A 27,549-nucleotide genomic window follows, 5' to 3' on the forward strand; every position below is an offset into this window, starting at 1 on the left:
TATAGAATTATTCTCTGGATACAAAATAGCATAGATTGAGAATTTCCTACATTTAGGACACTAGTGTGTTGTTCAGATATAGTTCCATGCAGTTTGCTGCAAATTCAGTTATTGCATAAAGGATAAACAATTATTCTGAATACAAAACAAAGCCTCTACTTAAAAGTGGGCTTCTGAGCCTTTGTGTTTTGGGGTCAGAAATTGGTATATTTCAACTGCTTTGGATGGCTGCCTTGGCAACCACAAATATATAGGTTTGGCTTATTTTTAATGTTTATTTCCTCTGTATTCTGGTCCTAGGTTAAAATCTAGTTTGGTCCTCTTTTTGCCGCCTTTCCCTCTTAATGAAGCAAATGCCAACTCAGATGACTCTTTTACTTCCTACCGGCATTCCAGTAGGTCTTTGTGGAAGTTGTTTGGGTTCCGGGGAGATGCCCTGCTGTCCCTGTAGAACTAGAGCTAGAACCACAGTCACGGAGTGTGGTGTGCACAGACAGTGGGTGCAAGCCAATCTGTAAGCTGAAAGCATTCCAGGAGGACCATTGGTGGTGTTGATGGACGCAACTTTATACATACATATCTTTTGGCTTCTCTGTCTGTGACTGCCAAGGCAGGGATGTAATATGCATTAAAATATGTGGCAGGAAAGTGGAGGGGGTGGTCAGGAAACCGCACGTGTTCTTCTCATCACCTCAGGTCATGTCACTCTGTATTGCCTCCAGTCATATCATGTTAGCACTGCTCCTATCAATATTTTTTGATTGGAGACTCTGGGTAGATTTGGACAGCGGGGAACCCAGGAACAATAAATGCACATAATGAGCATGTTATTGTTCCGGGACCAACTGGATATTTTGAAGCTGCTGCAAGTTTATGCCTTCAGATCTTTCATTGCCAATGTACCTAACCAGCAAAGGATGGCCCAAATGAAGTCTGACTGTAATACATGGTCTTGTTTTCAACAGACTAGCTTAAAAGACATGATGAATTCTGGTGTATGCTTGTTGATAAATGTGGAAGCTTTCTAAAGGAAGGATTTGCAGAGGGCTAGAGTTCTTATGTTATATACAAATGGATTCTGGGCCTTGAATACATCAAGTTCTACTTCTGGAGTCTAAAAACCCACTAAGAGAAGCATTGATATCTTAAGGCAGTTTTCTCCTCCCTGGAATTTTAGAGAATACAACAACAGAATAATTTTTTAAAGTAGTTTTATGCCAGTGAGGAAGGGCTCCAAGCCTCACATTCCCCTGCTCGCCCATTAATGCAGCTGAGGGCATCAGCTCTGAAAACAGACTGCCTTGGTTTGTGACTTTAAGTAAATCACACTTCATTTTCTCATGGGTAAAATGGGTACAAAAAGAATATCACACACAGGGTTAGGATGAGAATTAAATGAGATAATGCATTAAAAAATTTTAGAATAATACCTAGCATACATTATTTTCTTAATAAATGCTAGCTAATGTTCTGATGGTTTATACTGTGCATGAAGATTTTGAATTAATCAACTTAGAATTAGAACTCGCCTCCATAAATATCTTTTTTCTTTGGAAATAATATGAACAAGAGTAACTATTCCCTATTTTTAGAGCAATTTTATTTTACTTTTTTTCTTATAAAAAAAGATCAGCTTGAAGAATGTGTAAAAGTATTATAGAGTAGAGAGCATAAGCAAAAAGTATTTAAAACAGGGCTTCATCTGCTTGTCTTGGGCCTGTCCTATTTGATTGGATTAGCTCATCTATAGAGAAAGTAGTGTTTAGAGCCTGAAGCCAGGGTCAATGGGTGACAGCAAGAGAAGACATTACCGTATTTATAGTATGTTTTCCTCATCCTTAGTTTGCAACATTGGTTAGATTTCCATAAGGGCAACCATTTTGGAGTTTAATTCCTGCCTCACGTCAAAATATTGTGAATAAGTCCATCTCACAGTTGCTGATTTGACAGTGAGGGAATGCAGGAAAAAGATTTGCAAAAAAAAAAAAAAAAAAAAAAAAAAAATTTCTTTAGGATTTGCAGTGATTTATTTCTATGACTACATATCAATATGGATATTTGGTGCTCATCTCATAATGAGAATAAATCCATATTTCCAAATCTATATACTTTGTGCATCTCCTTGCTGTCTGTGTACATGAAATGGTGATGAGAAAAAAAGCTTTGATAAAGTCTCCCCAGGGAGCACCCTTAGATGATGTCATATGGATGTCACCATAGATAATATCATATGATGGAAGAAAGTTTTTCCTAAGTCATGTCCCATATTCTCTTTCTCTGAAAGATGCGTAGTTTGCATCCTGGAAAGAATTCAGTTTCCTTAAATCTGAACATTAGTAGTCATAATATTTTTCATGCAAATGGGCTGATTATATGATTCTATTATTATAAATCTCATTTACAAAAATATGGCAGCATGATGAGGCAATTTAGCTATGGTATTATATTCCTATGTTTATGTCTTCATTCTAAGAGGGACTTATGAATGCAGCTGCCTCAAAACCTTTCTTTGGAGCCTAATTGCCCATGATCTATAGTTCTATCATTCTCCTCATGAGCTATGTGGATTTTATAGAGTATGGATTCTGGAGCAGCTCTTTTTTGCTACTAACTTTTCAATTTAGAACCCTGGAACTGTGGTGCCATTTGTTTTCAAATGAGGATATTCATAAACGCATTCATCACTATTCACTCCTCATTTAAGGTTTGAAATGACTCAGCCGTGGATGCCTAGAAACAGCAGGGCAAATGCAGCTTTTGAGTTCATTGACGTACATTAGGACCTTGACTTTTCCTATATGTATGAAAAAGTGTCTCTTGGTTCCTTGGGATTCTTCTAACCAAATCAGTACTTCCATATCTTACCCTCAAGTCTTCTCTTAAAAGGTCAAGAAATTATCAGTAGACAAATATTGGAAGAGTGACCATATTTATCTCAACAACGTGCTTGATGTGTGTTTTATCCTACTAAATTTTTCCCCCGGGTCTCATCATTATTGTTGTGTTATAACAATACCCTCATAACAGTTAGAAAACCAGTTTTGTGGGTTCCAGTATTGAGCCAGGATTTGCTGCTCACTGTCTGCCCACCCTTCCCTGTAGTGGTGGCAGTGTGCTAGATGCTGACCTTCCCACTCTCTGCCAACCGTCTCCATTGACCACTGCTGAGGGATTTTTGGGGCTGGGGTGCTTGAGATTGAGAGATGCCTCTGAGGCACTGCAACATCCTAAAATACCTTTTGAGACAGCCAGGTGGAAAGGGGTCCCCAGAGAAACACCAACCAGCCTGCGCACTGGGAAGAATTTGCACTGGGGTGGAGCCACAGAAATCCATGCTGTTTGCAGCAGGGAGGAGTCTGGTCCCTCCTCTTCCTGGGTGGAAGCTGGGATTCAATCGGGAAGTGCACCAGCAGGGACTCTGGCTTTGCAGAGAGTCCCTGTTTCCCTTTCTGCCCAATAAATCCTGTTTATCTCACCCTTCGAATTGTCTGTGGTCCTAACTTTTCGTGGCTGTATGACAAGGACTCCATCTTTAGCTGAACTAAGGAGATAGTCCTACAACACTTTGACTCACCAATGCAAAATTCCATGATTTTGGTATAGTTTCAGAATTAATTATATTTTATTTTTATTTAATGGTAAAATTGGAAGTATAGTATCTTTCTATGAGTGTTCCAATATACAGCCATATTGGCTAACAAAGGAATTTTTAAGGTAACCTAAGGTTTTTGGTCAGTTTTCCCAGAAACAGAAAAGGGAAGGGAGGACCTGACCCAGCGCAAAACTCTGGAGTGTTTGTAGGGTCTCAGCGTTGTCCCATCCTACGGGAAGGAAGCTGGGCTGTCATACCCTATACCTGACAGTCCTTGGTTAACAGCCTGTGGGGTGAAGATGAGGGTTGGTAATGCTCAGGCACTGCTGGCCCTTTGCTCTTGGGGTCAAATGGATCCTGGAGCCCAAGGGAGTCCTTGGAAGAAAGCTTCAGATGCAGGTCATTGAAAGCCCAAGGTGTGGGGGCAACTCATGGAAAAAGAGGGATTCCAGGGGATCTGGGTGGAACATATCATTTTGTGACATAATAAGAAATACATATTTTGTCTTCATCCTTGGTTCCTGGCACAGAACTCCTAAACCCTTGGAATTTCTGAGTAATACGGGTAAGAAAAAACATCTTTTGTTATTCTTAAGAAGCCCTCTTTCAACCACACCCAAGTTTATGCTAATGAGGTGGCTCTAGGAGAATTCTACCTGGCTGGTAGAGTAGCCAAACCCTGTGACTACCGGGATAGAACTTACAGCCCCACTCCTGAACGAAGGAGAGGGAAGAGAGGCTGGGGACTGAGCTAATCACCAGTGGCCAATGATTTCAGCAATCATGCCTTCATGATGGAACCCTATACAACAGATTTGGAGAGTTTCTGGTTGGTGAAAGTATCCATGGGCTGGGAGGGTGGTACACCCCAAACTCCCTGGTGACAGAAGCTCCTCCACTCTGGACCCCTTGAGACCATTCTTTTCTTTTTCTTTCTTTCTTTCTTTTTTTTTTTACATTCTTGAGACAGGGTCTCCCTTTGTTGCCCAGGCTGGAGTCCTGTGGTCCAATCATAATTCACTGCGGCCTCAAACTCTGGGGCTGAAGCCATCCTCCCACCTCAGCCTCCCGAGTATGTGGGACTATAAGTTCATGCCATCCCTCCTGCCTTTTTCTGATTTTGTAGCCATAGGGTCTTGCTACATTGCCCAGTCTGGTCTCAAACTCCTGGGTTCCAGTGATCCTCTTGCCTCAGCCTTTCAAAGTGCTGGGATTATAGGTGTGAGCCACTGGGCCCAACCCAGACCTTGCTTTATGTGTCTCTTCATTTGAGCACTCATTTGTATCCTTTATAATAAACTGATAATCATGTTTCCCTGTATTCTGTGACCCATTATAGCAAATTATTGTGCATGAGGAGGGAATGGTGGGAATCTCCAATTTGTAGCCAAGTTGGACAGAAGTGTGGGTAATCTGGGGACCCCCTACTTGCAACAGGCAGCTGAAGTGGGGGTCAGTCTTGTGGGACCAAGCATTTATTCAGTACCCACTACGTTTTGGGCATTGTGTGAGGGGATACAGTGCGAATGACAGACTGACATGTTCTCCACCCTCAAAGGGAGTATAGTTAACAGGGAAAAAGATTTGGGTGGGAAGAGAAGGGAAGTAGGAAAAAATAAGCTGGCCAGGAAGCAGTATCCAGACCTGGAGGGGGCGGCAATCTGGGGTTAGGGATCAGTGGGAGAAGGGGTGGTGGTTTAGAGAGATCTGGAAGAGGCAGCGCAGAGCTGCTCAGAAATGTGTCTTGCAATTAATGCACCGTTCTACCTTGAAAGTGGAAGCAGCACAGCGAAACGATTAAGAACTTGAAATATGGAACTAGATTGCCTCGGTTCAAATTCTGAGGCTGCCCGTAGTTAGCTGCACATCTCTGTGTCTGTTTCTTTAGTTGTAGTAAAATGGAATTATAATAGTGGTAATGACATTGTAGGGTTGTTGTGAAGAATATATGAGTTAATACAGGCAAAATATTAGAAGAGCTCCTGCCATATAATAAGCCCCATATAAGTTTTGCTGTAATAATTGTATTCCTTCTAGGAACTTCTGGTCATATTGCTGTTTTAGGATTGAGTCCCCTCTCCTCCTCATTCCCTCTGGGATAGTCTGACTGGCCTTTTTGCAGATCCTCAATACCTCAGCTGTTTGCTTTGCTGTTTCCACCAGTGGAACTCTTTTTCCCATTCTCCCAGATCACCTCCTTAGAGCCACCTTCCTTGACTACCTTATCTACATAGCATCCCCTTTCTTTTAGAGATTCATGCCAAAAGATTTATAAGCAAACAATATGATGTCTAGGATCTGCTGCAAAATAGTCCACAGTGGGAGGGTGGGTGGGGATATGGAAGACAGGTCTTGATTTGGTCATTGTAGGAACTGGACAGTGGATCTATATGGCTCATTGGACTTTGTTTTTTTTTTTTTACTTTTATATATGCTCACAATTTTCCATCATAAAAGTTTTTGAGAAACCCTTCAATTCTCCATCTAGTCTTGTTTATTTCACAACTTATTAGAGTCTGATATTATATTATTCACTTACTTGTTTATCCTCTTTCTCCCTCTCTCTAAAAGTGCATTTTGATTCACTGCTGTATCTTTGTCTCTTTCAACAGTGCCAGGCATCCAGTAGGCCCTCAATAAATGTTTATCGAGTGAAGGAGTGAGTTGAAAGTCTCTCTACCTGACTGAGAACTTGGTGGGAGCTTCACTCTTTAATATTTACAGAAAAGAGTAGAAATTTTAGAGGCAAAATTGTCTGAATGTTTCTTTTTAAAAATATGTGCTTCAACATGCTGAAACCCTATCTCTACTAAAATACAAAAGAAATTAGCTGGGCATGGTGGTACATGCCTGTAATCCCAGCTACTTGGGAGGCTGAGGCAGGAGAATTGCTTGAACCCGGGAGGCGGAGGTTGCAGTGAGCCGAGATCGCGCCACTGCACTCCAGCCTGGTGACAGAGTAAGACTCCGTCTCTACTATATATATTATATATGTGTATATATAATATATATATAAAATATATATAAATATATATTATATATACACATATATTATATATATGCTTCACAGGCTACGAGCAGTGGCTCACGCTTGTGGATCAGGCAGGTGGATCACCTGAGGTCAGGAGTTCAAGACCGGCCTGGGCAACATGGTGAAACCCCGTTTCTACTAAAAATATAAAATTTAGCTGGGTGCAGTGGCACGTGCCTGTAATCCCAGCTACTTGGGAGCCTGAGGCAGGAGAATTACTTGAGCCCGGGAGGTGGAGGTTGCAGTGAGTCCAGATTGCGCCACTGTACTCCAGCCTGGTGACAAAGCGAGACTCTGTCTCCAAAAAATATATATATATATATTTATCTATACATATATATTTGTGTGTGTATATATATGCTTTACAATCTCTCACACCACATTGGACCAACTGGCCAGAGCCTCACACATCTGGTGACTCAGTCCTGAGAGCTCCTGTGTAACCCCTGTGCTCCAATCTGTCATGTGAGTTAGCACCAACAAATGCAGCCCTCCTCTTAGTTGCACAGGCAGAGTCCTGAAAGGTCAAAATTGGCACTGAGCAGTCTTTCATACTAGTTGGGAATATTCCAGGACATAAAAACTCAGCAGCCAAAGGTGAAGACCTAGCTCTTCTCTGGACATTTTGGACCAAGAAATTGCATCCCAGATGTCCCCAGAAATTCTATGCCTGGAATTGGGTGGGGCTGGGCTGGGCTGAGGGCTTAATCTCTTGGTTTGAGGTTATTTGGGAGCTGAAGGATAAAGTGGCAGTGAACAAGTCTTTTTTTTTTTTTTTTTTTAATCATTGGTTATGGTGGTGGAGACAGAGTCCGGCTATGGAGCCTACATCTCCCCACCCCTGCCTCATGAACTAGGCCAAAGCCCCACAGACAGCAGCATGAGCCTAAGCTGAAGGGGCCACCTTCCCCAGATAAGGATGGATTCTATGTGCCCCTAGGCACAAGTGCTGCTGCTTTGAGGCCAGGCACTGGAGAGTGACATCAGTTAAGGAGGTGGGATTTCTGGGGGTATCAGGCCACTTGGGCACTGAGATGGTCTGTGGCTCCTGGAGGTCATTGGATGCAGAGTGAAAAGTGAGGCTCTACTCAGATGGCTTCACGAAGCCTGGACTTCATTGCGGGTGGACAGAGGGGACTCTCCATGAGCACTTGTGGACACACTGAAGAGTTATTCTAGAAGTATGCTGGAGAGAGAGCTATATCCTACATGGGGCCCAGGTCCAAGTTATGCAGAGTTATCAATGAGCTCTGCACCTAGGGAGCTTGGGAGCACTTGAGGGAGGAGAAGGAAATAAATGAGTCTGGCTGACACACAATGATCTGGTGGCAAACTCTTAGAAAGCTCTCCAAAGGGATGCATTTCTTTTTATTTTTAAATTTACTGACAAAATAGTCAAGCCCAGAGCTGAGGGGAAAAACTAGCTTTCAACTTAACCCAATACATTGATTTGATTTTGAAGTAGAGAGGTCAGCATTATGGAAACACACCAACTCTAAATCAGATTTTATCCAAGTTATATGTAGACAAATACTGTATTACTACAAGCCTACACATCTCATTTCCTTTTCTGTCTAGTCCTCCATTTAATAACCTGAAAAATCTATGTTTTTATTGAGTTTCATGCTATTTTCTTACTTACATACAATAGTGCTACTCTTACCAATTGCCTATTGTCATGGCACATTAGTTAGGTGAATTTGTTGAAATTTCAAAATTACTCTTTCTGACTTTTTTTTTTTATATTCTATCATCCAGTTTAAACAAGTGATTGGGGGCACTCTTGTGGTGAAAGTTTTTTAGAAATAAATTTTGCCACAGTATAGCAGTGGGTGTTACTCTAGTTTCTAGCTACAGAAAAGCACAATACACTCTTTACCCACCTGTGCCTAATTTACTTTAGTTCCCAATACTTGCTGAGTTCTTACAAGGGACGATAGGTGCTACTGAGTGCAGAAAAAAGACCAGGAAGGATGAGGGGCTCCAAGAAAGCTGAGACACAGGTTCTGTCTTTCTGGAGCTTCAACACACTGTTGTTTATCAGATATTTTCTAATAAACCAAGGTGCAGGCTCTGTGCCAGGCCCCAGGGACAGAGAGATGGACAAGACAACAGTCTCATGCCTTGAGGCACTGCCCATATAGTCACGCTACGTAGCCAACGCTTTAAGAGAAGGGCAGAGGGAGTCCAGACAAGGGATCCTCATCAGGCTGTGGGGAATGTGGGAGATTTCTTGGGGAGGACAGCTTTGGAACTGAGTCTTAAAGGACGGCTCAGAGTTGATTGTGAGGGCAGTGAGAAGGTGAGAGGAACAGGCTTCTCACCCGCTGGGAATAGCATCGTCAAAGGTGTGGTGTTGAGAAATAGGATTTTGTGTATGGAGAGCTGCTAGTTTGGCACTTCTGATATTTTGGGGAACATGAAGTAGAATGAGGAAAGCAGTAGATTATGGGGTAAGGCACATGCTTGTAGAGGGAGGACCTTGTATATTATTTTATGGACTTGTCCTCTTTGTTCATAGGCAATGATGGAGGGACATGATCAGATGTGAACTTTAGAATAATCACCTTGGAGACTGAGTTGGATTGGGTGGAGATGGGTCAGACTGGAGGCAGAGGAGAACAGGAGGTTGCTGGGAGCAATAGGGCAATCAGAGGGAGGGAGTGCAGCTGGGGGTAACTGCACACAGAAGCACGGTATGGTTCACCACTCATTCAGTCATCAAACACAGCATTGACTGTGTGTCAGGTATGGTGGTGTGGTCTCTCCCTGCAAGCTTCTAGAGTATCGGAGGGACAGATATGTAGACAGACAAGAGCCAATGGGTACAAGCCAGTGTAGGGGTATGCTAAGTGAGCCGTGGACATACTGGGGAACTAGTTAGCTCAGTGGGGGAAAGAGGAGGGGTGTCATGGATGCTTCACAAAAGAACTGATAGGAGCTCAATCCCAGATAAATCACAGACCAACTGAGCAGATGGGAAAGACACACAGTTGGAATAGAAGAAAGAATAATTATGGGATTAGGGGATGTCAGAAAGCTGGCTATGCTCTGAATGTCCACAGCACACCTAAGACAGGAGATGGAGCTCAGGAACCTTCTGAAATGGGCTTTGAAGGCAGAGAAAGAAGGTGGGAGAAGGAAAATAGGAAGTCCATGTATGAGTGGTATGCTTGAGTTCATATGGCATAGAATGCCCACAGAGCGTTTCCCCTGCAGGCTGTTATGAAAACACCTCAATGTTCACATCCTCATGCAACATTAAAGAGCTAGCCTTAACAGCTTTGCAGCCCAGGAAACAATACCAATTGGTAGTCATCAAGTTATAAAATAATTTCATTTATTTTATATAAAGGGAACGCTAAACTGCTGACTGACCAAAAATTAATAATTGAACTTTGAATAATAAAACCAAAGGCATCATCTTTAAAAATACAGAATGTTCTCTGTTACAAAAAACTGCATAGATGGATGATGAAGAACCCCCATGGCTGGGTGCACGAGTTAAGACTGAGCTGTGATTTTATAAAGGATAATGTTAAAAATTAATTAGAAGGGCTATACTAGTTTATTATGAGATCTCAGGTTCCTGAGAATCTGCACAGCATAGCTGGAAGTCTTTTATTTATTTGGGGACTAAGTACTGGAGCATTCTGATGTATTTTACTCCAGAATATTGTGTCTTTTCTACAGATTCTATTTGTACCACTGAAACCCAAGAAACTTTTCTTAAGTCCAGCTAATTCAATGAATTACTTATAAGGAGCAAAACATATGCCTCCTCTTCCTTCCATCCCAATAACCACATTGGTTATTAAAATATGCTTGTAACAAATGTTATGCATAATATCTTTGTTTTATCAGTCCACGGGCAAATGGAGACCCTTGTTAAGCTGTTACTGAATTTTATTATTATGTATAATGGCTTGCTTGCCTCATAAAATGTATCCACTGAACAGCTGTTGTGGAAAGAAGCTAGCCAGAGATATGCTAGCCATCCCACAAAAAATACTACATTTGGGCCATACGATATATATTTTTAGGGGACCAGTAGAAATGAAGCCATTTGTTGTTGGTCTGCCACTGAACCTTAGAACATCTACCCTCTTGAATTCACAATAAGGGTCAGATATATCATTTTAACTACAGGGAGAAGAAAATGCCATTTCTGGTCATGTCACACCCATCTTAAGTGGGTGTCTGTAAGCAGCCCTGGGTTCACATCCATGAAGGTTTCTTCATTGTAAAGAGCCCAGGGGGCCCTTTTGGCAGATGATTAGAAAAGTAGCTGAACATTCCAGGAGCACCTGCCACACCCGTGTCAGAGGTGCTGCAGCATTAAGTGCCCAAGAGAGAACTATGTCGTCAGGAAAAACAAATGGTCTAAATTATTAGAGAAAATACGACTGTGTAGAAGTGGGAAGATAAGTACATGAAACGGAAAGCAGAAAACATGACTAGAATGCTCAGAGGTAAATAAAATCCTTCTCTGCTCACAAAATATATTGGTTATAGTTTGTTCTAAACACATTAAGCTAACAGTAAGAACCACTACCTGTAGAAGCCGTAAGCCAAGAAAATATAAAAAGTTGTTGTATAGATTGTTTGGGAAGTTCCCATTAATAAAACCGAACATAGGTTAAAAAACATAAAGCTTAATCTCACCAAGAGCAAAAGCAAGGCTGTGTGGGAATTTTCTACATTTAGGAAGAAGAGAGCAGGGAATCACTGATGGAAGAAACCCATCTCTCCAATCAGCAAAGAGAAAAATATTTTAAAAAATGCTTTGGCAATCCTGTAACTATTGAGAAATGTTTGGCTGTGCACTTATGAGCAGAAACTAGGTAACTGGTAGTGCAGGAGAGAATGTAAAATTGCTCAAAGTCTGGGCACCTGGGCTCTCTTCCTGCATCAGCAGCTCCCTGGTCATGCCATCCTGCCCTGCCTGAGCCTCCATGTTCCTGTCTGTAAAATGAAAAGGTTGAACTACATCCGTGGTTCTCAAAATGTAGTCCCAGACAGCAAAGAAGCCACAGCAGTATTAGGGATGTGTGTTATAGAGTTAGACTTCCCTGATGAAAACCTCTGATACACACTGAAGTCCAACCATCAACCATCCCTTATGTTGCTCCAAGGACGGGAGAAAGCCAGATTTTCTCCCTCCTTCCACAGTTCTGTGGGGTGTTGGGTCTAAGGCTAGTTCCACAAATGCTCAGCTTCTCTGAAGCAGACCTAGAAGAAAGGGCTTTCTCCCACAGTGGCACTGAGTGTGGTCCTGGAATGAATCACATCAGCTTCACCTGTGAACTGTTAAAAATGCAAATTCTCAGCATCTACCCTAGACCTGCTGACTCAGAAACTCTGGAGGCTGGAGCAGCAATCTGGGTTTTAATAACTCTTCAGGTGATGCTAATTCATGCTAAAGTCTGAGAAGCCCTGAATCAGATAATTTTTTAAGGTTCTTCAAATGATAAAAGTCTACGATGATGCTAAAATGGAATAAAATTCGGAACAGTGATATATTTTTTGAGTCCTGCTCCTAGAAGGATTACTAAATAAATGTATTAACTAAATAGAATTTTCTAAGTCTGTTTCAGCAAGTAGGAACATACGACTAGAAATAAATATTTAGTGAGTCAAGGATTATGGCAAGTTTCTAAAACACCTGGGCTGTTCATTGACCTCTAGGTTGGCTTCCAGCAGCCCACAGGCAGCAACAAGAGGCACGTGAACACCTCTGGGCTGGGAATGGGACTAGTGGCCTTTCCAACATGATCAGAGCTATCACAATGTTCTATCCTAGGGAAAACAATGGAACTTTAAATCTATAATAGATTTTTAGTAACAACTAGTTACCTAATGTTAAAACATAAGTAACTGCAAGTCGACCAGACAAAGGCTTTCAAGATTATAGCAGAGACTTAGAACTGGCATAGCAGTTTTGCCTGTGTACTGAAGAACAGTACTGCAGAAGGGAGGAAAAGAAAGGGTTGGTTGTCGCTTTGCAAGAGAGGGTTGCCATCGCTGTTGACAGAGACACAGCTGCTGGGAATTTTCATCAGGATAACTTTGGTATGAAACTTGGGAATAATTTAGGTTTTGAGGAGATATATTCTTGTGCCTGGATGGTAGAAAGTTTTACTTATACTTTGATTTTTTTCAGAATAACATGTACACTACTGAGTTCTTACTTTGTACATTACATTTTCAAAAATGAGAGCACATCTTATTATTCATTATGCATCTATACTTCTCAATTGCCATACTTAAAGGAAAAATAAAGCAAATGGCTCAGTGTAAAAAAAAGGAGGAAAAGAAAATAAGCAAGTTTAGGAGGTGATCATATAATTATTATATAGGAAATATTAAAATAAAATATAGAAATAGAAAATGAAGTAAAAACCACAACATACAAACATGTTTACTTTTCTAAGATTTTGGCTTTAAGAACTTGGACAAATTGACCAGGATAGTCATCAGAGGTTTCAAGAGAAAAAGTCATCAAATAACAAGAAGAAAATGTGATTTTTCAAGAATTTACCAAAATAAAATGGAAGTTCATAATGTTTTAAGAATAATGTATTTTTTAGCTAGTGGCTATACATGTTAGCAAGCAATGATATTTTGGTAGAATACTTGAAAATTACAGCAATTCTCAATGTGTGTTTTGTGGGACCCTAGTCCCAGGGTTTGCCCGAAATGAGAGGTTTGGGAATGAAGCAGGTTTGGGGAACATTGCATGAAGCATCTACCTCTTGGTGATTTATAATGCATGTTAGGACACTGACGGTTCTGAAAGTTGTCCACAGGTAAAAAAAAAACAAAAAACAAAAACCTGTTCAGCTTGTTTAACTCTGCACTGCCCAACATTATTTGATGATAGTACCCATTTCTCATGTAACACCACTAACATCCCTTAGAACTTATATTCTATGTTATACACTCTGGGAAAAGCTGGGTCATGTATTACTTTGTTATCTGCCGATTTAACGAATGCACTAATGGAAGAAATTTGTAATCCACCTTGGCTTTTCTCATCAACTATAGCTAAAGGAAGGACTTTATCTTCCAAACCTAGATGCTTCTCAAACCATCTAGGTCTGGAAAACATTCCCTTTGGTGCTTTTTTTAATGTTCATGCAAATTAGTTAAATTAAGATTTATTGATTTAAAAAGAATCATGGAGATGCATGAGCTTTAAGAATTCATGAACACATATGCCTTGCCTTACCATTAAGTGACCATCACAGTGATATTTCTGCTTTGTCAGAATTATCAGAGTCTCGCTTTGTCGCCCAGGCTGGAGTGCAGTGGCGCTATCTCAGCTCACTGCAGTCTCCACCTCCCGGTTTCAAGCGATTCTTCTGCCTCAGCCTCCCAAGTAGCTGGGACTATGGGCACACACCACCATGCCCAGCTAATTTTGGTATTTTTAGTAGAGATGGGGTTTCGCCACGTTGGCCAGGCTGGTCTCGAACTCCTGACTTCAAGTGATCCACCCGCCTCAGCCTCCCAAAGTGCTGGGATTACAGGAGTGAGCCACTGCACCCAGCTATTAAGTGAATATCACTAAGTGAGCATGGTCGTATCTGATGGTGTCCTCACTATTACTACCTACCTGATGTAGCATCTTTTACTTTCCAAAAAAAGAAGAGGTCTGAATGGAATGGAATGCAATGGAAAGGAAGCACATGTATTAAACAAAAAACTCTTAAGAGAGAAAAACTATAAAGTGGTTCTCAGCAGTAGGTGGGCATTTGGAGTAGGGCCATCTGTGTTCATTTGTGTCCATATGTGTCTATTTTAAAGGTCATAGGGTTTGAACTGGGTCTGTGGCTGACCTGCCCAATTCTGGCTTGGGAGTAATACTTTTCATTATTTTCTATTCATTTGTGCCTTAATATAATTGTTAAACACAGGGGAAAAATGGCCACTAAGAATCTCATTTTGTTTTTGAAACCTCAACATTAAATAAAACCAAGAAACACAAATTTTTATACGTATAGGATGTTATAGTTAGGAAAAAATATTTTTGTATGAAGGAGCAAATTTACATTTGGTCCTCTATTTTCCTTAGTTTGTGTAACCACAGCTTCTTTTTAACCTTAGAAATATTGGTGGAGAGATTGATTTGCACCTACAGATCAATTGCTATCCTTCACAACTGCAATCAAGGCAAATTACTCACAACTGTTGGTCTGGTTATACCCAAAGTTTTTCAGAACTGAAAAACTTTATATCCAGTTTCTGAGAAACTTTGGCTATAACCAAAGTATAGTCATTATAAATTATAATAAAATATTACAATTAAAAGCCTGGCTCTAAAATAAATCATTTTGATATTTTAGAATTCATCAGTGACAAGATTGTTTTGAAGCATGTCAGAATAAAACTAAAACATGTAGAATTGTTGTTCTTGGAAATACATTTATTCAAGACATGATATAGTCATGTTGCTACACTCTTTCCCCTAAATTTTCACTGATGTGTTTAGAAAAGTAAAATGGCACAGGGGCTTGCTGTATATTTCTGAAAATGAATGACACTACTTGTGTTTCTTATGGCCATTGCTAGTAACACTATGACTAATACAGATATATTTCTCTGTGACAAACATCTTCTTGAGGAGGAGCCAGTAAACTGAAGTGTATAGATATCAAAGTAAAACAATAAAATTATGGTAAATAAGCCCAACAAATGTAGAAAAAATTGCATTCCATTTCAGAAACTTTTGGAAACAATCTATAATTTTCTAAACATTTTTAATGCATTTCTTTCTCATGAACTTTGTCACCTAGTATTCAAATAGTAATCATGCAATACATTATAAAATAGGTTATCTCAACTAGAAATGGTTTCAAATATGAAATAGAGTTTATGTACTAGCCATTAATTTAATAGAATAGATAGATGCACTTGATAGCAAAATAAATACTTTTCTCTCTCTTTTTGATTTTTGTTTTTATCAGAAGACTAAGTCCAGGAAATTCAATTCACCATTATGAGAATCATTCCACAGTCAACTTTTCTTTGTTTGAAAATCATTTTGGGCCAGGTGTGGTGGCTCACGCCTGTAATCCCAGCACTTTGGGAGGCCGAGGTGGGTGGATCGCCTGAGGTCAGGAGTTCGAGACCAGCCTGGCCAACATGGTGAAATCCTGTCTCTATTAAAATTACAAAAATTAGCTGGGAGTGGTGGCGGGATCCTGTAGTCTCAGCTACTTGGGAGGGTGAGGCAGGAGAATCACTTGAACCCAGGAGGCAAAGGTTGCAGTGAGCTGAGATTGTGTCATTGCACTCCAGCCTAGACAACAGAGTGAGACTCTGACTCAACAAAAAAAAAAAAAAAAAAAAAAAAAGAAAGAAAGAAAATCATTTTGATAATCAAACAAGGATAACAACAGGACATTCAAGCAATGGAAGCAAGGAAATGATTTTGATTGATGGGGACTGTGATGACGCATACTGAAGTTCCCTTCTCTGTTCATGTGATGGTGAAGTTTTCCATGTGAGCACTGTCGCAGGACAGTGAAACACTGGGCCATGAAAACAGATATATGGTCAATTCTGCTTTCACCAAAAAACCTCTCCATTCTCTTTTTTATAAAGATTGAAAAACATTTACTCTGCTCCTTCTTTGAAAGGTCATAACCTGAGGATTTATAGTTTCCTAGAAATAACTGATTCTGTGTCCCTTTATTTTTATTTTACAATTAAAGGATATGAAGTGGCCTTGTCGATGGATTGGATGACTGCTAGAGGCAGGAGGTCTGGCTTTCCCTCCACGAACTAGGAACAGCCTCAGGAATCACATGAACATGTTAGATGTGCACTTTTCAAGGCCATGGCTGGATCTTAGATTCATTCTGTGACTTTACCTGAGGCTCAGTCCTGACAGCCAATGGACTCCATCAATGATTGATTAAAGCATGATGTTCGACGACTATCAAGACAGCAGCTCGAGAGCATCTGTAGCAAATGAAAACAACCACTTTTGGCAGAAATTGTCCTGTATCCAAATGGACGAAGCTGAATAACTGTATGTGGATGGTTATATCAGTTCTGCTGTGTGGAGCCAGGAGCCACCGAATTGTGGAGGTTCATGTGGATGGAATGCGCCCCCTGACGTACTAACTTGATCCTGACATTCCAATGCAATCCCCTATTCTCTAAAGGGAAAAACTAGCGTATCTGTTAGAGACATAATGGAACTGTAGAGAGTACATTCAATCAGCTACGTAAACTGTGAAACAAATGTCAGGTTTTCCTGAGTTCTGCCATTGTGGTCTGTAAAAGAAGAAGTCTGAATGGGATGGACTGCAATGGAAAGGATGCACATGTATTAGACAAAAAACTCTTAGGAGGCGAAAACTACGAAATGGTTCTTAGTACTGGTAGGTGGGGATTTGGAACAGGGCCATGTGTGTTCATGCATGTCCATATGTGTCTATTTCAAAGATGGCACGATGGAAAATAAAATAAGGATTGTGTGTGTCTTGTCATGGATACAACCACTGTGGAGAGACAAGCAGAACCATCCAGTGGGTGACCCTGGGTTCCTGGGGATGAGCGGGTTGGGTCCGGTGTCTTCCTGTCCCCCAGCACGGGGTGCCGCATGGCAGCTCGACCTACCACAGGGGCGCCTGCTGCAATGGCCCTGGGCAGCTAGTGTTTCCAGCTGAGATACAACTTCTCTGAGCAGTTGCTGTTCCAGCTTAGACTGTTTCTGCCCCACTTTCAGGGCTGATGTCATGAACCCAATACAAGGGGAGCTACAGAGGGGAGCACGGCATTGACTATTACCATCATCTCCTAACTGGCTTGCCGGCTGTGTATTTAAAGATGTTTTTGTGTGTGTTGAAGACAGACCGGAAGGCAACCACCTATCTAGGGATTTATACACAGGATAAGTGTGCTAATAATTGTATGCCACTGCTATTTGATCCAACTTCTTCTTGCTCTTTTTTGCATTATTTTCAGAAAATTAAAGAAGGAATTATAAATAAAATAAAGTGGGACTCTAGCTCAACCATGGCCTAATATTATGGAGATAAGGTGACCTTTCCCATCATAGTCCAGTCCCTGTGCTGTTGCCAGAGCAGCCATCCTGAAACATTTGCTGAGATCACCCTCCTGTTAAAAATCTTTGCTGGTTTTCCCTTGGCCTCAGAGGAGCAACTCATCTCTCATCTCACTGTGACTGCCCCAAATGTACAATTCCAACCTCATTTTCACTCGGCACCAAGTGTGAGGGAGCTATAATAGCAACGGTGGAGCTCTGGAGTCATATTGTCTGGGTTCTAAAGGAGGCTCTGCCACCCTGTCACCTAGATAGGGTTCCAGGTGTGTTTACCCAGAAGCAGACTCTGTGAGTTTAGTGTGTAGGATGTTAATGGAGGAGGGACCTTGGGATTGAACCCTGAAGAACAGAGCAGGTGGCAGCTGGAGTGAGCAGAGAGAAATCAAGCCATGGTGCAGGCCTGGCCTCTCTGGCAGCCCCACGGGGAAGCTTTGGAGTAAAAGTGGCCTAAGTTGGTTCTTTTTTTTTTTTTTTTTTTTTTGAGATGGAGTCTTGCTCTGTCGCCCAGGCTGGAGTGCAGTGGCGCGATCTCAGCTCACTGCAAGCTCTGCCTCCCAGGTTCACACCATTCTCCTGCCTCAGACTCTTGAGTAGCTGGGACTACAGGCGCCCGCCACCACACCCAGCTAATTTTTTGTATTTCTTTTAGTAGAGATGTGGTTTCACCGTGTTAGCCAGGATGGTCTCGATCTCCTGACCTCGTGATCTGCCCTAAGTTGGTTCTTTAAAGCTCCATGTGAGTAGGTCATTGGATATAGGCCACCCTAGAAAGGGGCATGGCCTTGGGCAAAGCTCTGGATGAGAAGACTCTGCAGCTGAGACCCTCTGAGAGGGGCTGCTGACAGCAGGTGGCTGTGAGCCAAGAGCACTCCCAGACAGCTGGAGCAACACTTCTCTATCGAAGAGGGATCTGGGGCACTACAGCATCCCCATACCTAGCCTCTCTAAGCCTCAGGTTCCTCCAGTCTCAATGGGGAGTGATAAAAAGCATTTACCTTGGGACATTGGTATGAAGTTCAATGCTCAGGCACACAGCAGGTCGCACAAGGGTGATCGTTGGGTTCTTAACGCTCTGACCACTCTGAGCAACTTGGCAGCTCCTAGAACCCAACATGTTCTTTCACACCTCCAAGCCTCTGACTAGCATACTTCTCTCTCACTGGTGATGGTTTCCCAGGACCCTGTGCAACTCAGGAGCAGAGACCATGTCTTATTCATCTTTACTTCCTCCCTCTGCCCCTGGTGCTGAACACAATGTCTTGTTAGGCAAGCAATGGGTGTTTGTTGAATGAATAAAAACACAAGAGAGAAAAAGCAATCATTTGTGACACACAGATACTCTTTCCATTGCAAAGATTTGAGATTTACAGAACTTATTGTTTCATTTTCTAACTTTACCATCGGGAAGGCTCAGGGTTAAATTTAATTAGCAATTATAGAAATGATATAAGCCTAGCTATTTGGTATCTTATTTTCTTTTCACTCTGCATGGATTTTGGTGTTTGTATTACTGGCTCTGCTTATAAGTATTATATGTTTTTGATTATAAGTTCTCTCAGATCCCTTTTGGATGCAGGCAGGTTATAAATCACATATATACAAATAACAACATTTTCTAAATCCTGGCTTCAAAAACATTTGGATATTATTATTTGATCAAAATTTATCCCTCTACTTATGAGGATTTATTTAGAGGACACGAAGCTTCCAAATGTGTTCTGAATCAACTTGACCCAAAAATTTTGCTTCCATTCTGTGTGTATGAGGAGCTGTGGGAGAGACACATAGTAAATGGGTAAACCACAGACAAGGCAATACTAGGTAATGGGAACTGCTAGAAAGAAAAGGACTAACTGGGGCAGAGAGAAAAGATACTTTCAATTGTGTGGTCAGGAGAGATCTCTCTGAGAAGGTGAGAGTTTAGAAATGAGAGGAAGCCAGCCATGGAAATATCTGGGTGCAGAACAGTGCTGAGAGGGAGCAGCAAGTGCAAAGGCCCTGAGGCAGAAACAAGCAGGGCTTTTTGTCATTTTTTGTATATTCATTATTTTAATTTATAGCCAATACATGTGGCAAATTTGTTTACTTTGGTTAAAAAGAAACACAAAACAACTGCAGATTCCAACTAACTCTTTAGTTAACTCATTTGTTGCCCTACATTTCTATGGTCTTCAGACATGATCATTGATAAGCGCATGCTTTGAGTTGCAGTGCATTTTGTTAAAACTTTTAAAAACTTTATACAGTTTTTAACAGGTCATCTGTCACGGCTATTACAAAAAGGAAAGAGCCCAGCCATGTTGTCTGGTCCATGCCCTGGAGCATTTGATCCAAACCAATTGCAAGTATTTCTAAGGACAGAGTATCTATTATTTTATGAGCCACGAGCAATAAAATTCCTTTCTTCAGACTTTAGTGGAACAAATAAGAACCACTGGGGCTGGTTTGGATTTATCCTCCCCTCCTTGACCTCTAACTGGGCAGTGCTTTGGATTATTGAATCAGCTTCAGGATCAAATATTTTCGAGTTCCTTACATTTCAATGATTTGTTTACCACATATTTTGAGACCCCTATCTGGGGTGCCATTTATCATATTCAAATTAAACATTCTGGGGAGAAGATGATACAGTTAAATCATTCTGCCCTTGCAGAATTAAAGAAGCATTTCCGTGAGATCTAATGTAACAGCAATGCTGAGAGATAGGCAATTGAGAGATGAAAAAACAGAAGCTCAGAGAAGCTGCCCAGATCTTATAGGTGTAGAAACTCCTGACTTTGGAAAAGATGTACTTTCTCAGTACGTTTGGTAATGGCTGTAGCTTTCACAGAGAGAAATGGTAATTCATCTTCAGAGGTCTGGTTCGAGCACTCTAAGCACACCCAGAGCACTCTAGCACTGCATCACGTGACTGGTTTGTTGTGTGATTGTGGACACCTTCATGCAATCTTTTTGGGTTTTGGTCAATGGTTAAGCATCTCTGAGTGATATGAACTCAGTGCTGATTTTAATACTCTGTTGGTGGAGACGAAAGAGGTCAAAGATGTAGTTCTTCGTGCTGAAGAGTTTACACCACTGGACTGATCTAATTGGGGGTCTTAGATCAGGGGTCTCCTGATTAAAGGAAATTTAACATTTTCCTTATAAGAATAAACTAAAATATTGCAGAAAATAGGAACATAGAAAGTTTCTGTTAGTGGTGATTCAGACTGAGGTTCTTATGTCATAGACAAAAAAAAATAGCTGTCTGGGGTTCCTAGAGGCATGAATCATGTCAGATCACCAGGATTTCTGAATGGCTGAGAGGCTTTAAAAACAATTTTAATCTTGTACATGGAAATATTACAAAATGCATTGCCAACTACATTTCCTTCTTTTAACCTTTATTACTTTTGTTACACATAAAGTACAAGTTTGTTGTAGAAAATTGTAAAGACAAGCAAATAAAACTTAAAACCACATCAATCCCAGAGATTACAATGCTAATATTTTGGTATCTGTCCTCTTGCAGTTCTCCTTGGCAATGCACATATTAATAACAATAGGAGCACAGTATAAGTACTTTTTGGGGAAAGGTAATTTTTAAATTCACTTTTTAAAAACTATATGATATATTATTCATTACCTTTCCACACCAATAATTTTTTGTGCCTTCCTATACTTAATGAAATTCCTCATTTTCTTGATGACTCCAGGGTATTATTATGAAGACCCATTAGTCATAGTGTGACCTGCCTGGCTCTCTGCCCCCAGTCCTGTTTCTGGGGTGTTTGAGGATCTCTACCTGAGGAGCTTTGCCCTGTCAGATAAACAGTACATTCGAGCTTTTCTGACTTAGTGCCCTATTCTAAGGCTCTAGGTGGCAACCAGCCTCTTCAAACTGGGTTATGATCACATTTGCTCTTGCTTGAGTTGTTTCCCTGAAAACCTGCAAGCTACAATTCCTTCCAGTCTGACAGCCTCCTCCAACCTTTAATCTTCCAACCTCCCAAGAAAGCCAGCTCTATCCTAAAGGCTTGCCTCATCCTGCATACCACGGCCAGTGGGCCCACCACATGAATTCCTGGGTCCAGCGCTCTGTCTCTTTTCCCTGAGCTCCGTGGCTGGGGTGGGGTCTATTCCAGTTGCCTGCCTCACCCTGGTCCACTCGCCTGCCTCAGTTCCTCTAGGTCCTCCCCCGTCCTGCTGGCCCAGGTCTGAGTCTCTGTGCTGGTGCTCTCTTTCTATTGGATGACCTCCACCCTTTGCCTCAAGCTCCCAGGCCCAGAGGTTCTGTCTCTCTGTTGTATGTTTCTGTTCTGTATCTTCCCATTCTGATAGGCAGGGTCTCAGGTGTCCTTGGGTCTGCTTCTAAAAGAACCTTTTTCTCTTGTTACTTGTTAATTACAATCTTCCATGCTTTTGCAACCAGATAACCAACCTGGTTGGATCTGGGTCAGAACTTAAGTGATTTCTCTCCTTTAAATAATGTACATGACATTTTGACAAAGTTTTAACCATTTTTATATTATTATTATTTGCTTGTGTGTTGATTCTCAACTGCTACAAAGAGCTAAGTTGCTGGACAGAGGAGTTTCTAATAGAGGAGTTGTTACCCTAATTGTGGGTGAAAAAAATGTTTTTTCCTGCACTTTGTCATGAAATTACATAGCTATTAGCTCAAGGGATTTGTTAAAGATACAAATAGGTTCCAGAAGAGCTTGTATAACTTTACTACAGACAGAAACTGGGTCAGTAAGTGGAAACCAGGAATCTAATCAACTGATTATAGGAATCCATTTCATAATTAGGTCATTTTTCTGCTTAATTTGGAACATGGGCATTGTCCCCTGCAATCATGCAAATATCCTTAGGTTGAGAAACACCTATACGTGCAAATCAGTCTTTTGCAACTCATAGCAAAAGACTTCACTGGGGTTCTCTTGAAAGTAGCTTTGGATGGGTTGGTGAAATGTGACCCAAGGTGAAATGCCTTGTGCCTGGGGAGGAAAAAGAAGTTTTTAAAAATGGAAAGAAATGAAGCTGGGCATGGAGGCTCATGCCTGCAATCCTAGCACTTTGGGAGGCCGAGGTGGGCAGATCATTTGAGGTCAGGAGTTCGACACCAGCCTGGGCAACGTGGTGAAACCCCATCTCTACTAAAAAAATACAAAAAATTAGCTGGGTGTGGTGGCACATGCCTGTAGTCCCAGCTACTCGAGAAGCTGAAGCACAAGAATAGCTTGAACCTGGGAGGCAGAGGTTGCAGTGAGCCAAGATCGTGCTACTGCGCTCCAGCTGGGGCAACAGAGTGAGACTCCATCTCGAAAAACAAAAACAGAAACAAAAATTAGCTGGGCATGATGGCTCACACCTGTAATCCCAGCTACTCAGGTGGCTGAGGCAGGAGAATCACTGGAACCTGGGGCGGGGCAGAGGTTGTAGTGAGCTAAGATCGCACCACTGCACTCCAGCCTGGGCGACAGAGTGAGTGAGACTCTGTCTCAAAAATAAAAACAAAAAACAAAAAAGGCTGAGAAGGCTGGAGGGTTGATCACAATTTTCCTGTCACTCCATGCTGTGGGCTGCCCCACAGTTTTCTCCTTTTTTAGGGGATGAGATAATCTAAGGACTTTGAGTCCACCTGTCTCCTGAATGCCACACAGTGCTTCTACCTAGGCCCACTGGAGAAACTAGTGGGTGAGCACGAGTAGAATTTCTGGTGCACACGACACGAGGAAGCAGGACTTGGAGATCTGTTGGGAAACTTGTCTCAGTGAAGTCATTACTAAATATCACTGTGAAGAGAACCAAGAAGGGAAGACTTCTAGGAGCCAAAAGGCAGGAGCAGCACTTCGGCAGCTTTTCATACTTTGCCTCTGTACAGATATTTATCATAGAAATGGATATGTGCTAATATAATAATACAAAATAGGTAAAAGACATTTCAATTTATAATGAGGTGACTTTTTTTTTCTATAATCTAGTATTCTCACACTGATGTTGTTCTTATTTTGTTATAGTTTAAAAACTTCCTGTAATTTGTAATAGAAGTAGTACTGAGTTGAAAATAAGGAGTTTTCAGAGCACCCTTCTGCTAGGCTAGCACAGTGGCCTACATCAACATTATTAGAGATGCAAAAAGATTCCTGCAAAAGATGATTTTTATACATGTAATAATATTTACCATGTAACATAGTATGTGCCAGATACCCAACACAAATTACCGCACTTAATCCCACAACACATTGAAAAATAGATTCTATTATTCCCATTCTCAGGTGAAAAAACTGAGGTTAAATGCCTTGTCCAAGAGGCCCGGGAACAGCTGCAATTAGAATCTGGGTCTCACTCACTCCAGGGATGACACTGCCTTCTTAGAGTATAACAAATAAAAGAGAATTTTGTAGGCCAGGTTTATACAGCTCAAATTAAATGGAGCCATGAAAATATTCAGTGGGAGCATCTATATTTCTCATGTGAATAATATGGCAATTTTTTTCCTGAGTTATCTATATTTCTTCAATTGGGTTGGGATGAATAGATCATTTCTAAATAAAACAGGAGAGCATAAAAAATGAAATGAATGGGCTCAATCCCAGTTGAAGCAAGAAGAGTAAAATACATTTCCCTGCTTGAAAGAAAACGATTCATCTATTTGAGGTTCTATAAATGCCCTCTTTCAGAAAGTCATACAGCTCTGTCTAGAAAGGCATTTTACCTCAAAATGACGAGGGCTTTCATTTTGAGAAGGAATATCCTCTCACACTCTGGCCCAAGCGAACAGTTCTCTCTGAAAACCAGGGGAGCTGGTGTTGGTGATAGGAGGGCAAGGCAGGATGGGAAAACGATGAGGAGAAACCGGCCCTGGATTTGTGTTTAAAAATTTTTTAAAAAAGGAAAAAGGAGAACAATAGTAATTACAGTGGAAAATAGCAGAGCTTGTAGACTGTCTGGCTCTACTGCAGGATCACAAAAACCGGGTGGAATTTTACCTAAAGGGCATTTAGTAATGAGTCATGCAAAACAGGAAAAAGAAATAATTTGTGCCTGTCCCTTAACATCTGAGTTAGGAGGATTGGAGCTTGAGGAAGGGAGGTAAAATGATTCTGCAGGCAGGTGGGCACAGGGTGAAGAGCAGGGGAGGTGGTTTGAAGACAGAAGGGGAAGTGGCTAGCTGAGTACATGGACTTTCAAAATGTAATAGTGACTGTAAGTCTCAAAGCAGCGGATTGATTGCTGGAGGAAGAGTAATATAGTAAAATATCTTTCCACCAGAAGAGATTTTAATGCATATGATTCCATGCCAAAATCTGTGGTTCTAGCTCCAACTTGGGCCTAACCTCCAGACAAAATTCCAAAGGTCTGTTGTGTATTTCCACGAGGATGATGCACAGCACCTAAAACTCAGCTTGTTCAAAACGGACTCAATTTCTTTCCCCCAGAGCCCTCCTACCTGATTCCTGAGTCATTCATGCCTGGCTCCTCTCTTCACTTCTAGGTACCATCAATGACTAATCTTATCATTTTGACTTTGAGGATCCATCTGCTTGTCCTCCTCTTTTCCATTGCTGTTGGCTTATCTCAGGTCTTCATTTCTTCAAATTTGGACTATTGCAAGGTCATTCTTGATCCACCTCTAGCATCTTTCACGTTTAATCAATCTTCCCCACAAGGGAAAATCTCAAAGAACTACATAATTCAGTTACAACGTGAGCATCAAGAGATCTTAAAGAACTACACAATTCTGTTATAATATGAATATCAGACACTTCTATATGCACATGAATTGTCAAGAATGGCTGATTTCACCTTTCAGATGATCAGAAACAATTTAATAAGGATTTCACATTGGTCTTCCTGGAATCTGAAGAGTTTCTGCCAAGTTTTTGAACCCAAGTTGCAAGGACGATAAACCATGTAGCCTTGGATAAACATTACAATGTTGGAGAAAGAAGGGGTTTTTCAGAAGATCTGTAGATGGGCTCATTTTTCAGAAGCAGAAACTAACAATCAGTAACAGCAACAGATTGACGGAGCATAGACTGTGAGGCAGAGTCAGGACTTGCTTAAACTCTGTCTTCTGACTCTTGGTTCATGCTCTTCCATTCCACACCATGCTCCATCATACCACCTCATGCCACATCATGCCACCAGTATGCCACATCATGAAACCAACATGTTTCACCAAAGTTTCAGGAAGGTTGACTTAGTCTGTAGAGGGGATTGGAGGGATTAGGGGGAGCATGGATAAGGAAGGATGGGAAGGAGGTCAGTACTGGAGCCTCAACAGCTATGACATCTGCAGGGTAACCCAGGATGTTGGCAGTGAGGACAGAGAGAAGGGAGTAAATTCGAGAAAGAGAACATGACTGCCCCTTTAAACTACTGTTTTTGCTCAAGGATGTTCCTGGGACGGAGATGGTCTCTTGAAATATATTCTCATCATTATAAGAGATGGATTGTCTTCCAAGGTAGTGGTCAGTAAGTCACTCTTCAGATGCCATCAAAACCTGGGTCAAGAGATGGGCTATGTACTCCCACTTATATCATTGGACCAATTAGTGGCACAAAATATTCTGAGGGATGCAGATATCTTGAGGGGCAGACTGCTGGCAGAAACTTAGTCAAAAGATTTGACTCCAAGCAAGAGGGAGAAGGAAAAGTTTGAGGAGAAGGAAAAGTTCCTCTCCTAAACCAGCTCTTCTTAGAGGTACACACCTTTTGTGGCTCTTATGCAGGTTATTTTTAAAAGTAACTAATTTTTAAAGTGAATATGGTTTTTGTATCTTCGCTTGCTTTTTTACAACTCTTTACCTTTCTGCAAGTTCCCCCTCCCTAGTCTACTCCTAGTTCTTTGGGGGAATTTCTGGGGTTAAAACCACATGTTTCAGGTCTTAAAGCCATCTTGGAACACACATGGCAAAACAAGTATATTTAAATTCTTCTGCCCCAAGGTTGACACAGCGAGGGGGGAGCAGGGAGCTAGTTACTGACATCTGAACACTAAATGAAGCTCCGGAAGCTCTTCCTGTAAAGCTGTCAATGCCTATATGCTTTGGCAAATCTTGGAGATGTGGGCCCAAGAAGACAAACTTTGAATCATTCTCTTAAGTAGGGCAAACATTTTCATTTACTAAGGAAATGATTTCTTTTATATGTAATTAAAATATAATTATAGGCTGTGCATGGTGGCTCATACCTGTAATCCCAGCACTTTGGGAGGCTGAGGTGGGTGGATCACCTGAGGTCAGGAGTTCAAGACCAGCCTGGCCAACATGGAAAACTCTGTCTCGACTACAAATACAAAAGTTAGCCAGGTGTGGTGGTGTGCACCTGTAATCCCAGCCACTTGGGAAGCTGAGGCAGGAGAATCGCTTGAACCCGGGAGGCGGAGGCTGCAGTGAGCAGAGATCACACCACTGCACTCCAGACTGGGCGACAGAACGAGACTCCATCTCAAAAAAATATATATATAATTATAAATATATTTAATATTTAAGTTATTTAATACATACTTTAAATATAATTATATAAATTAAACAATTGATTTTAATTCACTTTATATATTTAATATATAGTTAAACAAATATATTTATATGATAGATATAAGTAAAATATATTTTTATAATGAAATATGTAAATATGCACTTAAAATAGACTAAATAAATATTAAATATATAAGTATAAAAATACTGAAAATATTAAACTACACTAATATTAAAATATACTAAAGTAATATTAAAATAGAGCAAAAATAATTCTAAAAATAAACAACAAAGTTATGTCCATCACAGATACTCATATATTTAAAGTATCATTTTGAGTTTGACATCTATTCTAGGAACTGGAGGCTTTTCCAGTGTT

General features: G+C 41.0%; 1 protein-coding gene across 1 annotated transcript in view; it reads right to left on the reverse strand.

Annotated features, from left to right (window-relative positions):
- The window catches only part of POU6F2 (POU class 6 homeobox 2), a 478,158-nt gene that overhangs the window by 64,630 nt on the left and 385,979 nt on the right, over positions 1-27,549 (reverse strand). The window lies entirely within an intron of this gene.

The sequence above is a fragment of the Pongo pygmaeus genome, chromosome 6 (assembly GCF_028885625.2).
Source record: "Pongo pygmaeus isolate AG05252 chromosome 6, NHGRI_mPonPyg2-v2.0_pri, whole genome shotgun sequence".
NCBI lineage: Eukaryota > Metazoa > Chordata > Mammalia > Primates > Hominidae > Pongo > Pongo pygmaeus.